This window comes from Sphaerodactylus townsendi, linkage group LG05 (assembly GCF_021028975.2).
Source record: "Sphaerodactylus townsendi isolate TG3544 linkage group LG05, MPM_Stown_v2.3, whole genome shotgun sequence".
Classification (NCBI taxonomy): Eukaryota; Metazoa; Chordata; class Lepidosauria; order Squamata; family Sphaerodactylidae; genus Sphaerodactylus; species Sphaerodactylus townsendi.
This window is the reverse complement of record NC_059429.1, coordinates 19,363,197-19,375,584: the sequence shown is the minus strand read 5'-3', so window position 1 is coordinate 19,375,584 and position 12,388 is coordinate 19,363,197. Positions and strand designations below refer to the sequence as shown.

At 45.0% G+C, this 12,388-nt stretch overlaps 1 protein-coding gene across 1 annotated transcript in view; it reads right to left on the bottom strand.

Moving 5' to 3' along the window:
- The window catches only part of LOC125433579 (nitric oxide synthase 1 adaptor protein), a 72,817-nt gene that overhangs the window by 17,429 nt on the left and 43,000 nt on the right, over window positions 1-12,388 (bottom strand). The gene's annotated exons all lie outside the window — the stretch shown is intronic.

The following is a 12,388-nucleotide window of genomic DNA, read 5'->3' as shown; positions in this document are numbered from 1 at the left end:
ACTGAATATTATTGTTATTATTTGTTTACAGTCAATGACTAGTACTTAAAATCCCATCTGACCATAGTAGCGAAACAGTAGATAAAATACATTGATTGGAACAGGAGTTAAGGATTTAAAATTCACAGACTTTTAAAATACCTATGCAGTCTTACTAAAAGTGCCTATGGGGACTTACTAAAAACCCAGACTTCCAACGAGATCGTCTAAAGATTGAAGCTGATTCAATCATCCCATCCCTTTACCATTCAGCCGCCAGATGAAGCGAGCCATTTCCCCTGTGATTTTTTGGTCCCTGCCCATTAGTATATAGGCCAGTGTATCTTTGTCATTTAAACCAGTTAGGCCTGTCAGGACTGGGTTGAGGGTTTCCTTACAGAACTTTTAATAAGCGGGGCATCTAAAGACCATATGTTCTATGGTGTCTATTTCACCTAGAGGGCAGGGGCAAAGCCTCTTTTCATATGGAATTTTCTTATATTTTCCTTCTAAGGAGGGAAGAGAATTACATCTGGCTAATGTGAAAGATCTTACTGTTTTCAAGGAAGAACAGATATGGTGCTATAGTGACTTGCCATCTTAGACGTTCCAGTGCTAAGAATTTGGGTGACTTCAAAAGATCTGTTTGTCTCCCTATGTCAAAAATTTTCTGTTTGACCAGCACACGGGCCCTTTCAGCTCCCATAGCTATAAGGGTTTGTATGGAGAATCCCATCTGTTGTATGGTACTTTGGACTGTCCTATGCCAGCTGGACTGAAAGTTGTCCTGGAGAACCAAGGGGAGAAGACCTTGTGGGTTATGAAAGCAGCCTAGCCCTTTTTTAATTGATAATAGATTAGGACGTCAACTTTTAGCATCCCAGTTTCAAGCCTGATCCATGAGTTGGAAACATTTTTGGGGGACTTGTACTAGAGATCTTAGAAACTTAGATTGTACTCTTTCTAGTGGAGCAAAAGATGAAGAGGGAGATCCTAGAAAGGATCCATAGACTTGCGTAATTGTTTTTGCTTTGAACAATTTCAGCGCTGCTGGAACATAGGAACCTCCTCTGGTGTTGAAGAATTTTAAGATACTGTTTGAGGACCTCTCGCTGACATTTGCCATTTTGATTGTGATGGGCAGATTTAGAGCCAAAAGCCTGGAGTACCACCCCTAAGTATTTGAAACTGCGAACCTGTTCGATCTTATTTCCTGCTAATTGCCAATTTCTGGGTCTAGGATAATTTCCAAATGCAAGTATCTTGGTTTTTTGGAAGTTTATTGTTAGATGTTCATGCTGGCAATAATGTGTAAATTTATTTAGAGCTCTTTTTAGGCCAATAGGAGTCCTTGAAAGAATCACCGCATCGTTGGTGTACAGCAGAGCTGAGATATGCTGATTTGCCAGTTTAGGGGGATGGAACGTTGGATCATTCAAATGGGAAACTAGGTCATTTAGATAAAATATAAATAACTTTGGGGCAAGTAGGCAACCCTGTCTTACACCCTTGTATGTTTTTATTGGGTTGGTTAGGAGGCCATTCCGGTGGCACCTGGGGACATATGACCATACATGTCCCTCTGGAAGATACACCACTGCTTTCATACATTCCTCAACAAATAGACCTTTCCTAGCAAGGCAGTGGGATGCTTAAAACAGGGGTGTCAGTGCTGGCAGGGGCTGATGGGAATCGTAGTCCATGAATATCTGAAGGGCCACAGTTGGATACCCCTGGCTTAAAGCTTGTCATCAGACATGGAATTTGTTCATCTTACGTTGTAGATAAATCTGTGTTATAGGTTGAGATTATTGAATGCAAAGGATACGATCTTACCATGGGAACTGTGACTCCCTGTGGTCAGGCATAAAAGTACTCCAAACACATCTCTCTCTCTCTCCGGCGGGAAGAGGGGCCGACAGCTTTAAAAGTGGAGGGAACGCAGCACAGTACAGAAGCAAAGCAGTAGGGAGCCACGCTGCAGTAAATGGGGCACGGTGGGGGGCACTTGAGCAGGTGTTGCCCTGGGCGGCATTTTCTCCCGGTACGCCTCTGCATGAAAGTGAAACTTTGTGCTGTCTACTGCCTAGCTACAGCTGCCAAATCCTTTCCTGTGACATGTTAATTGCATGAGTTTTTGGCAGAGGGATATTTCCCTTCCTGCCAGACCCAGCAACGGCACACTCTGTCCAAGAACCGCTTTGGCCAGTCACAGGTGTCCATATGAATTATCTTCCTTTGTATCCCCCTCCCCCCCCCCCCGACTGATGGTTTTAACTTGTCATGTTATTTCAGAGGAGACACATGCAAGCCCATACTAAGTGGACAATTTATAATTTGCCTTGTGTTGCTCATCAAGAGTCTTTCTCCAATATGTTTGAACTTCCCACTCCTTCATTCTGAGGAAGTGCAGGGCAGGTCACTGTTTTGAATCCGTGCTTTAAACAAAGAAAAAAAACACCCCAGCAATATACTTGCCTTTAGGGCCGTGTAATTATTTTTATATTGGGAATCAGTCTGTGAATTCTTGCTTGTATTCTTTTTACCTAGTGCGATCATTTGTCATTGTTTTAAAGGCCTTGCTTAGGACCTTTCAAGGTCCAGTGAACTTTAATTTTTCTCTCCTACTAAATCCCTTTGTTGACTTTGTACAAAAAAGTATTGGGGATGCATAATCAAAGCCTGAAAAGTATGAATCCAATATTCACGCTGCCCTGTTCGCACAGGAGAATATTCGGCTTTTGGAATATTCAGCTTTTGGAACATGATGTTTTTAATAAAAGCATTCTTGTTTGCCTGGAGAGCCACATTACTCACTATCAATGGTTTTACAGGGCAGACCCTTGGTTTGGTCAAGGACAGCTAGCTTGGACGTGATGGATATTTTGCTGGAAAACATTCTGCGCAGTCCCAAAGACATGGATACTCCACAGTGATGGAGGAGATTATATGGGGTGTTCATCCACTCCAGCGTGCCAGCGTGGTGTACTGGTTAAGAGCAAGTGGATTCTTATCCGGAGAACTGGGTTTGATTCCCCACTCCTCCACCTGAGTGGTGGAGAGGAAGGGAAAGGAGCTTGTAAGCCACCTTGAGTCTCCTTACAGGAGAGAACGGTGGGATATAAATCCAAACTCCTCCTCCTCCTCCTTCCTCTTCCTTGCTACCCAAGGATTATCTTTGTTGCTGAACAGTAATCCCTACTACTCAGCTACTGTGCTGTAGATAGAGAGAAGGTTCCACAATTATGCAAGCCAGATGCCCACTGACCCAACAGCTTCCCTTTGAGGTTGGTGGCAAGCACCCATCAAAGAAAGTGGACCCTTTATCCAAAGTAATGCTGCAAAGCTTCGGTCTTTGCTGGAGGGTTATTCTAACAGCAACTCTGCTAAGGATATTATCATGCCCCATCCTCTGGATATGCATTACGACTGCACAGTCGTATAGGGCTGGCTCTGCCAAAATTAAGCAGGAATAACATAATTTACAGTGCAAAGAGTTACAGGGGTCTGCAACCTGTGGCTCTCCAGATGTTCATGAACTACAATTCCCATCAGCCCCAGCCAGCATGGCCAATTGGCCATGCTGGCAGGGGCTGATGGGATTTGTAGTCCATGAACATCTGGAGAGCCACAGGTTGCAGATCTCAACCAACTTGTGAGTATGTGCAGCGAGAACTAAATGAAACTTGATCCTTGAACATCTGAAGAAACCTGAGTTACAAATCTACTTCCAGTCTAAGCCCATTCATTTCAGTGGGCTTAGACTGGGGTAACCCTACAAAAGATTGCACTGATAATCCAGCAGTTTTTAAGGGGACATTTTACTGATCAGTTTTATCACAGCATGCAACTAGGATGACTTATCCTGAGCTCCCAGGATGGAACAGACTAGAAATTTAATCATACAAACAAAACAAGTTAGCAAAAAATGGTTCACACACATTTCATGCGTACCCTTTCTCTCTTTCACACGCACAGAAAAACTTGGCTCACATAAAGCACAAGGCTCAGTGGCAGATTGGGTGTGAAGTACAGCACAGTCCTCCATGGCGAGCTCCAGATGGAATCCATCTCTGGGTGTGAATTCGGCAGCAGCTAGGCAATGCCTTTCATGTGTTACGGCGGAACAAGCTTTTTGGTTAAGTAACTGTGGCCTGGCTCCTATATGCTCTTTCTGGTCAAGGCGGACACTTCTGGTCCTGGGAGAGGAAGGACAATTTTTACCCATTCCCTCATTCACTGCAGCAAGTGGTATATCGCTAATGGGGACATGGGGTATCTGTCATGTCCTCAGGTGCACACCATTTGATCATGTGGAAGGGCGCCGGGAAGGTCCTTGCGGGACCCGGCTGGTGCCCAGTGGCTCCCTCCATGCTGCTCAGGTGGATGCCATGACTGCAGGTGAGCTCCTGCACTCCCTGGCTTCCCTGCTGACAGGGAGGCCAGCTGTGGCGCCCGTCTGAGCAGTCTGTGGTTGAGCCGCGGCCGCAGGCCCGAGAGCTAGCCTCCCAGTCAGCAGGTGTTGCCCCTGGGGCGCGATTTCCCCCGGTACGCCTCTGACTTCCTCAATGTGGTCCACTGACTCTTGGTGGCATGAGAAGACTTTGATGTGTCTAGGGTTTACATCAGTTATTAAACTCCAAAGTCTATTGACCACCAGCCAAGGATTTCTCCATCAACATCCTGATGTGTGTACGTTCATCTATGAATACATGAAACTCATCTATGGAAGTTGAGTATTTAAAGGCATCAGACATGGGAATCCTTCACTTCTACACTATTTGTGGATCTCTTTCCAAGTAATAACTTTATTACAGAGACGATATTATTATATTTGGGATCCCCTGTATGTGTATTATTCATTGTTTGATTGTTGTTGTTATTTATAAAATGTATACTTTTGTTGTTGATTAACAGTTGTGGTTCTGTTATATAAAGGTTTCAACTATTTTCATTAAAAATAGAGTTTTAAAGTTCGCACTGGAGTCAGAAAGGTTCTTTTCCCTTCTGTAAACTAGATACTGTCTCTGGCTCATTATATATATATATATTGCCCTTGGGCTAGTTACAGTTCTTCGGAGCTCTCTCAGCCCCACCTACCTCACAGGGTGACTGTTGTGGGGAGAGGAAGGGAAAGGAGCTTGTAGGCCACCTTGAGTCTCCTTACAGGAGAGAAGGTGGGATACAAATCCAAATCTCTTCTTCTCTTCTTCATGGCATTGGTCCCTGAAGTCAGACAGGAAATTTCCCCTCAGATTCAGCAACATCTGACCTTGAATCCTAGGTAGGTTAGTAGGAAATCACCTTCAATGTAGTCAAATTGATATTTGGGATGGGGATTGTATACCCCTAAGAGGGATAGAACTGCAAGGAGACACTCCCTGGGTCTATTGCTACAGTTCCCAACTCTGTTTTTTTTCCCCTTCAGAGCACTGAAAAATATTATTTTTAAAAAGATAAAAAGAAGTAGTGGGCCATTCTTACAAAACTGGTGCCATTTGACCTGAGTCTAGAAACTGAAAATGTGAAGTTTTACCAGCAAGATGGGAGTTTGGGCTCTACCTCTGTCATTTGCCCGCCTGTCCCCACTTCTGAAACCTACTAGCCTACACCCCAAGAAACCAAGGCCTTCAGAAGGGCATACAGTCTGAAAACCAACTGCAAAGAACCTTGGGAACTTATTAACAGCCAGGGACGAGATGCTCATTAAGAAAAAGAGCGCTACCTAAGAATGCACATCGGCCAAAGACTGTTCTCCAGCACCAAACTGCGGTTTAGGAAAAACTTCACAGAAAATAGTAAACGGCGAAGATTGAAGCATTTGCACAGCACGCTGGGCTATGAAGATGATGCAGCACAGGTTTGCTCGGGCTTGGTTCTTTTGTGTTGCGTATGGGCAGCGGAGGGCAGTGCAGGACCAGCAGTAGACTGTATGACATTCATTAGTGAGAGTCAGATGTTAATAGTGAGCATGGCACCCAAATGTCTAATAAGGGTTTGCTGGTGGTATCTGGATCTGGGGAAAGAGCAAAAAGAACCTCCCCAATGTATACCAGGACTCCTTGTCCAAGGGGCCTTCTGCACAGCACAGACAGAGCGGGTTGCAGGCAGGATAAAGTAACCCGCTCTCCTGTTTACCCGTTCGCATGCCCCCGGAACCAATGCGGGTTGCTGTCGTGCCTTTGCATGGGGTTTTTTTGGTTACCTCCCTCCCTCTGCTGCGCAGTTACAAGGGCAGGCAGACATGGACCCCCACAGTTATGCTGCCGTCCCTGGGACCCTGCGTGGCTACACAGCGGAGAGGTGGGACCTCTAAAAACACAGGGAAGAGGGCCCAATTAAAGCGCTTCCCTGCCAGCCGTTCGCTCGCTAGTGGCTGAAACGTGAGGTAAAACAAAAGAATCACGGATAGCGTGATTCTCCAAAAACCCAGGTTGGGAGGGAAACGCAGGGCGGACTCGCATTAGGAGTTGGATCCGTGCCAAGTCCCCCCCAAAAAACAGTCCCCCCCCCGTTCCCAGCCTGGGTTTATTGGCCTGTACAGAAGCGGTTCAAATCAGCTCCAACTGATGATACATTGTATTCTCGAAGGCTTTCACGGCCGGAATCACTGGGGTGCTGTGTGGTTTCCGGGCTGTATGGCCGTGTTCTAGCAGCAATCTCTCCTGCATCTGTGGCTGGCATCTTCATCTATCAGGAGAGAATGCTGCTAGAACATGGCCATACAGCCCAGAAACCACACGGCACCCCAGTGATACTACATTTCTTGAAGCGATGGTTCTTTCTAATAATGGTTCAACAACTACTCCATCACCTTAAAACACTACTGTATTATAACAACAACAACAATAACAACAACAACCAGTGTGCTGTCAAGTTGCAACTGGCAAGACCATGCTGTTTTCAAGGCAAAAGAGGAGCAGAGGAAGTTTGCCATTGCATAGCAACCCTGGTCTTCCTTGGTGACCTCCCATCCAAGAACCAACCCAGTTCAGCTACTAAGCTCTGACAAGATTGGGCTAGGCTGGGGTAAGAGTGCACTCAAGTGCACGAGTGACAGCTAAAATCCCTCCATATGATTTAGAGCACAGGTGTCAAACTTGCGGCCCTCCAGATGTTATGGACTACAGTTCCCATCATCCCCCACCAGCATGATGCTGGCAGGGGATGATGGGAACAGTAGTCCATACCATCTGGAGGGCTGTGAGTTTGACACCTATGATTTAGAGCAGGGGTAGGGAACCTGCGGCTCGAGAGCCGCATGCGGCTCTTCTGTCCTTGCACTGTGGCTCCACGAGCCGAGCCACCAGCCCCATCCTTGCCCGCCCTGCAGGCAGCAGGGCGGGCGCACCAACTGCCCATGGGCGGCTGGGCTGTGCCGCAGGCTTCCCCTCTCGCCTGCCCCGTTAGAGTGAGGCGGGCGTTTTCCCGGCGGCTGGCGAGGCCGAACCGCCGGCTTCATCCTTGCCCGCGCTGCAGGCAGCAAGGCAGGCGCATCCATGCGCTTCTCAGAATGAGCGGAGTAAAAGGTAAAAAAAACCCAATATATATAGTGTTATCTTTATTTTAAATGTCAAAAATTATTTGCGGCTCCAAGTGTTTTCTTTTCCCATGGAAAACGGGTCCAAATGGCTCTTTAAAGGTGTTAAATGGCTCTTTAAAGGTGTTAAAGGTTCCCTACCCCTGATTTAGAGCATGTTGAGAAATTAGACGTGTCAGTGAAGAGTGCTTAAAAAAATTCCTTCTGCTCTCCCGGAGCTTTGAATTAGCTTACAAAATTAGCTGTTTTGGTTTAAGCCTATTTTGTTCAACCCACATCTCAATGGTTGCGGTTATTACTGAGGCCCCCTCTGCATATGCAGAATAATGCATTTTCAATCCACTTTCATGAAAGGATTTTGCTATTCCGCACAGTAAAACCCAGCTGCAAAGTGCATTGAGAGTGGATTGAAAATGGATTATTCTGCATGTGCAGAAGGGGCCTAAGTGTTGTGGGGAATAATGTTGCCTGCCTCCCCTATGCCAAGATCAAGAAAACAAGGGCTTTGCAAAGGGTGTTTTCAGAAGATTGGCCAAAGAAGCACAAGGACTGCAGAGCCTTTTTCGCTTTCATGAGCTTCCTCACAGTTCTCTGGAGGGCTTTTAAAAAAAAAGTTCTCTTCCACAGTATTTGTTAGATTGATCTAGCCCAGTGATGGCGAACCTATGGCACGGGTGCCAGAGGTGGCATTCAGAGCCCTCTTTGTGGGCACGCACAAACAGTTCATCATGTGTGGGGGGGGGAATTCTCCCCCCACACACACATCTAGGTTGGCCTGGGCCGCTGGGCTCGATTATTAGCATTAAACCTAAGACCTAGTTTTGGGGAAGCCGTATAGGTAACCCTGTTAAGCACTGTTAAACCCCACTGATTTTCATGCAAAGAACTAAAGCGCGATCCTTTATCTGGGAGTAAGCTCCGTTGCTGGCAATGTGGCTTGCTTCTGAGTAAACCCTCCTAGGGTCGCGAGTCACCCGTTCGAAGAGTTGCAGGGTTGCTTCAAAGCAAAGCCACCTTTTACCACCAAGCTTACTCCCGAGTAACGCACGCCTCATGAGCCAACCATTTTTCCTAAACTAAAACCTCAGTATTCAGGTTAAATTGCCGTGTTGGCACTTTGCGATACATACGTTGGTTTTGGGTTGCAGTTTGGGCACTTGGTCTCAAAAAGGTTCGCCATCACTGATCTAGCCTGTGTTTTGTATTCAGGATTGAACTACAGTGAAATGGTATAGAACACCAAAACAACTAGCATATATGATTAAAGGACTCAGTCCTAAATGCTGGCACTGCGGAGATCAGGAGGCATATTATAGCCATATGTGGACGGAATGTATAGAAGTGAAAAAATTTTGGACAACCGTAATGTTATATATCGAGAAACTGGTGAAGATTAATATTGGGATAAATAATGATTTAATGTTCATGGGTGCAATGGAGGATAGAAGGGTAGATAAAAAATATATAGCTATATGTATAAAATAATGATCAAGGCAGCACATGCAACAATAGCTTTAGGCTGGAAAGAAAAGAAAAAATGGACAATCCAGAAATGGCTGGAATACATCTGGGAACAAGTGACACTGGACATTTTCGAAATAATAACAAAGAATAAGATGTGGCAAGATAAACAGAGCGAAATCTTGAAGATATGGACCATATACGCGGACTGGATGAAAGAAGCTGGAGTCAATGAGGAGAAATGGGAGAAGCGATTACAAAGAATGAACTTACTGCTGTTTGTTTGATAAAACTATGAAAAAATATAGGGGGGAGGGGAAAAATGTATTGTTTGAAAACGAATGAAGAAAAGCATTAATATAAAATGTAATATTCCAATGATACAATAAAAATTTATAAAATAAAAAAAAAGGATTGAACTACAGTCACTGAAAGATGCACTTTTGGTATCTGCAGAATCTACGGCTACATTCCAAGCGGCTGAGGAAGTTTTCACGGGAACAACGTTTAGTTCATGACATAACTATGCGTTATGGAGGCAAACAAGTCCATATTCGAAACCCGAGTAATTGAAATATTTGACAGCATCCCCCACAACTCTCAGCCCCGCTCCTAGAAACTCTGAACCTAGGAGATGACCCAAACAAGCTGCACTTGCAAATCGTGAAACACCTGGTGTTTCTAAACAGAAACCAAGTCCCACTAGACGTGTCTCTATTTGTGCCCAGCTTTCTTGGGCAAGCAGTAAAAGGCATCCCTGTGGTGTGCAGAGATACCAAGATCTGGAGATAATAGATGATAGAGTTATTCAGTTAGTGGCCCCACAACGCCTAAAGATAACAATCATCCTGCAAACCACGGTGCATTAGGAGGACACTGAAAAATCAAATTAAAAAATTATGGAAGAAAGTATAAGGTGTGGCAGGTGGGAAGAGGCAGAGATAAACACAAGGCTCAAAAATAGAAATAAAATACTACACCCTCACGTATCATTTCAGAGGGCCTCTCCCTGAGACTGGGGCTTATATCATTATGGTGGCGTTGGGAAATAAGACTATATTAGTGGCTAACCTGTCGAACACACCTCTTCCCTAGAAAAGTGGACTGACAGCAAAGATAACGCATTATCTGAACACTCAAAGCAGTCTGGCGAAATGTGGATCCACTTAAGACTGCACTCATGGAGGGTAACAATTCTATTATACTTTATTCTAGGTTTGTTCGTAATTCCTCCCTCCACCCAAATAAGTTTGCTGTACAAAACAAAGACTTGATTCTGATTCTCTAGCCAGACGCTGCTTCCTTTTATACCTTTCCTGCCTCAGAAAGGCACACGAGCAACTAGCTAAGTCATGCCTTCCTTCATGGGACATGAGCATCCTTTAAAACCTGCTGCCAGCCACACTTAACATGAGGTCGTTTCCCCACTTACCTGCTGCTGTGCGTTACTCTCCCCAAGTAGCGTGTGGTACCCCGGCACTCCCCACTACAGGGGTGGCGACAACGCAGCCGCCCCGACGCTGCAGCTGTCGCGCCCCCGTCATTCCTGGCGCTCCTCTAAATGGCGCCTTTTGATGACCCCGCGGTGAAGCCCGGGAGCGCGCCAGAAATGACGCGCGCTGGGAGTAGCGCGCAGCAACCTTTGGTCGAGGTAAGTGGGGAAACGGCCATGAGTCTTCCAGAGATGCCTCTTGTGACTCAGGGTTGCCTTTCAGACAGAGTATCACAAGACTGTAGTAAGCTGGGGAAATACTCACAGAGTCTTTCCTCAGTATTTCCATTTGCTCGCCTGGAAAGCTGGGAGTCCAGTGATCATGCTCTTCCAAGGACATGTCCCTCTTTGGTTGCTTCCTGTTCTTAATTTTTCTAGGTTTCCACACTGCTGAGCAGAGCAGCCCGGGCTTTTTACACAGTAAATATTTATCGTATCCTAGTAATGTTTTATTGTGGTGATATTGTCTATATTTGATGACCTTTAAAGAAGACATGGTCAAAACAGGGCTAGTCATGCGTTTCTGACCAACTTTGATGTCTTTCAGGGGAACGCTCTGTCGAGTGAGACCAGGGTCTTGTGGGATTTACTGCAATTTCACAGGACCTGTAAGATGAAACTTTTCTACCAGGCCCACGACTGAGGACAATAGTTTCCCTCTTGCTGGTCTCCCCTACCCCTTCCCTTTCCCTTTCCCCCTCCCTACAATGTGACGTAAGGAAATACTGGTGCAGGGATAATATTGGTTGATCTGGCACCAAAGTGTAGGAATATGGGAATTTATGAGAATATGGGAATTTATGAGATATTATAGGTTTTAGCATGGAATGTTTTTATGATGCTGTATATTCTTTGCTGTAAGCTACTGTGAGCCCGTTTGAAAAAGGATGGCCTAACAGGCCAATCGGCCAATCAATCAATCAATCAATCAATCAATCAATCAATCAATCAATCAATCAATCAATTTTGTAGATTATGCACTTCTGATCTGACTTGGCATTCACTTCTGATCTGACTTGGTATCCACTTCTGATAATATACATTTATACACTGTCAGCTAACTTCTATTCACCAATCATTATTAGCTGGACACACTCCTTATTAGTCAGAACTTATGTCTTGAATCTTCCGATGCCTATCATATGCATTTTCTATCTATTTTAACCTATATTTTTTGTAACTTCTGCAATTTTATGATTTTAATTTTTTGTACTTTGCTGGTCAATGACAGTAAATAAAACTGACTGACTGACTATACATTGATATATATTATTTCTCAGCAACTTATTCTTTGGTTTAAACACTGTCTTACTAGAAGCATGGGGACTTGATGGGAATTGGAACCACGGTGTAGAGTTGGCTCGTGCCAACTTCCTGATCTAAAACAGTCCCAACAGAAGCGCTGTTTGTCCCTTTTTGAAAATGGATGTGAACCAGTATAAGATGTGTGTGTATTTTTACAGCGGGGAAATAGCATCCCCTACGGAGTGGGGGGACGGGACTGTCTGGCTATTGTAATATATGCCCTGCTCTCCTCCAGACTGGACAATTGCATTGTGTTCTTTGTAGAGCACCTGGAACACTGTAATCAGATTGCAATGCAATCATAAAGTTACTAAGAAGGATCTGCCACCATGCGAGCACTAGGCTGAACTCAACAGTGTAAAATGTCTCAATTCAATTCAGTTTTTATACCCAGGAGATAATACAAAGGGAAGCATTTTCCCTTACATTCCTCCCTGTATGTTATCGTCACTGGCTGAGGCCTCGCTTTGCGTTTCTTCACTGTCGGCCACAAACCACATGCAAGAAGCAAGGATATTGCACTCCCTTTCAATGGAATTACGGGGCATTTTCAAAGCACCAAAACCAGAGATCTAATCTCTCCTTGAACCATCCTCCTCTTTCTTTAGAGC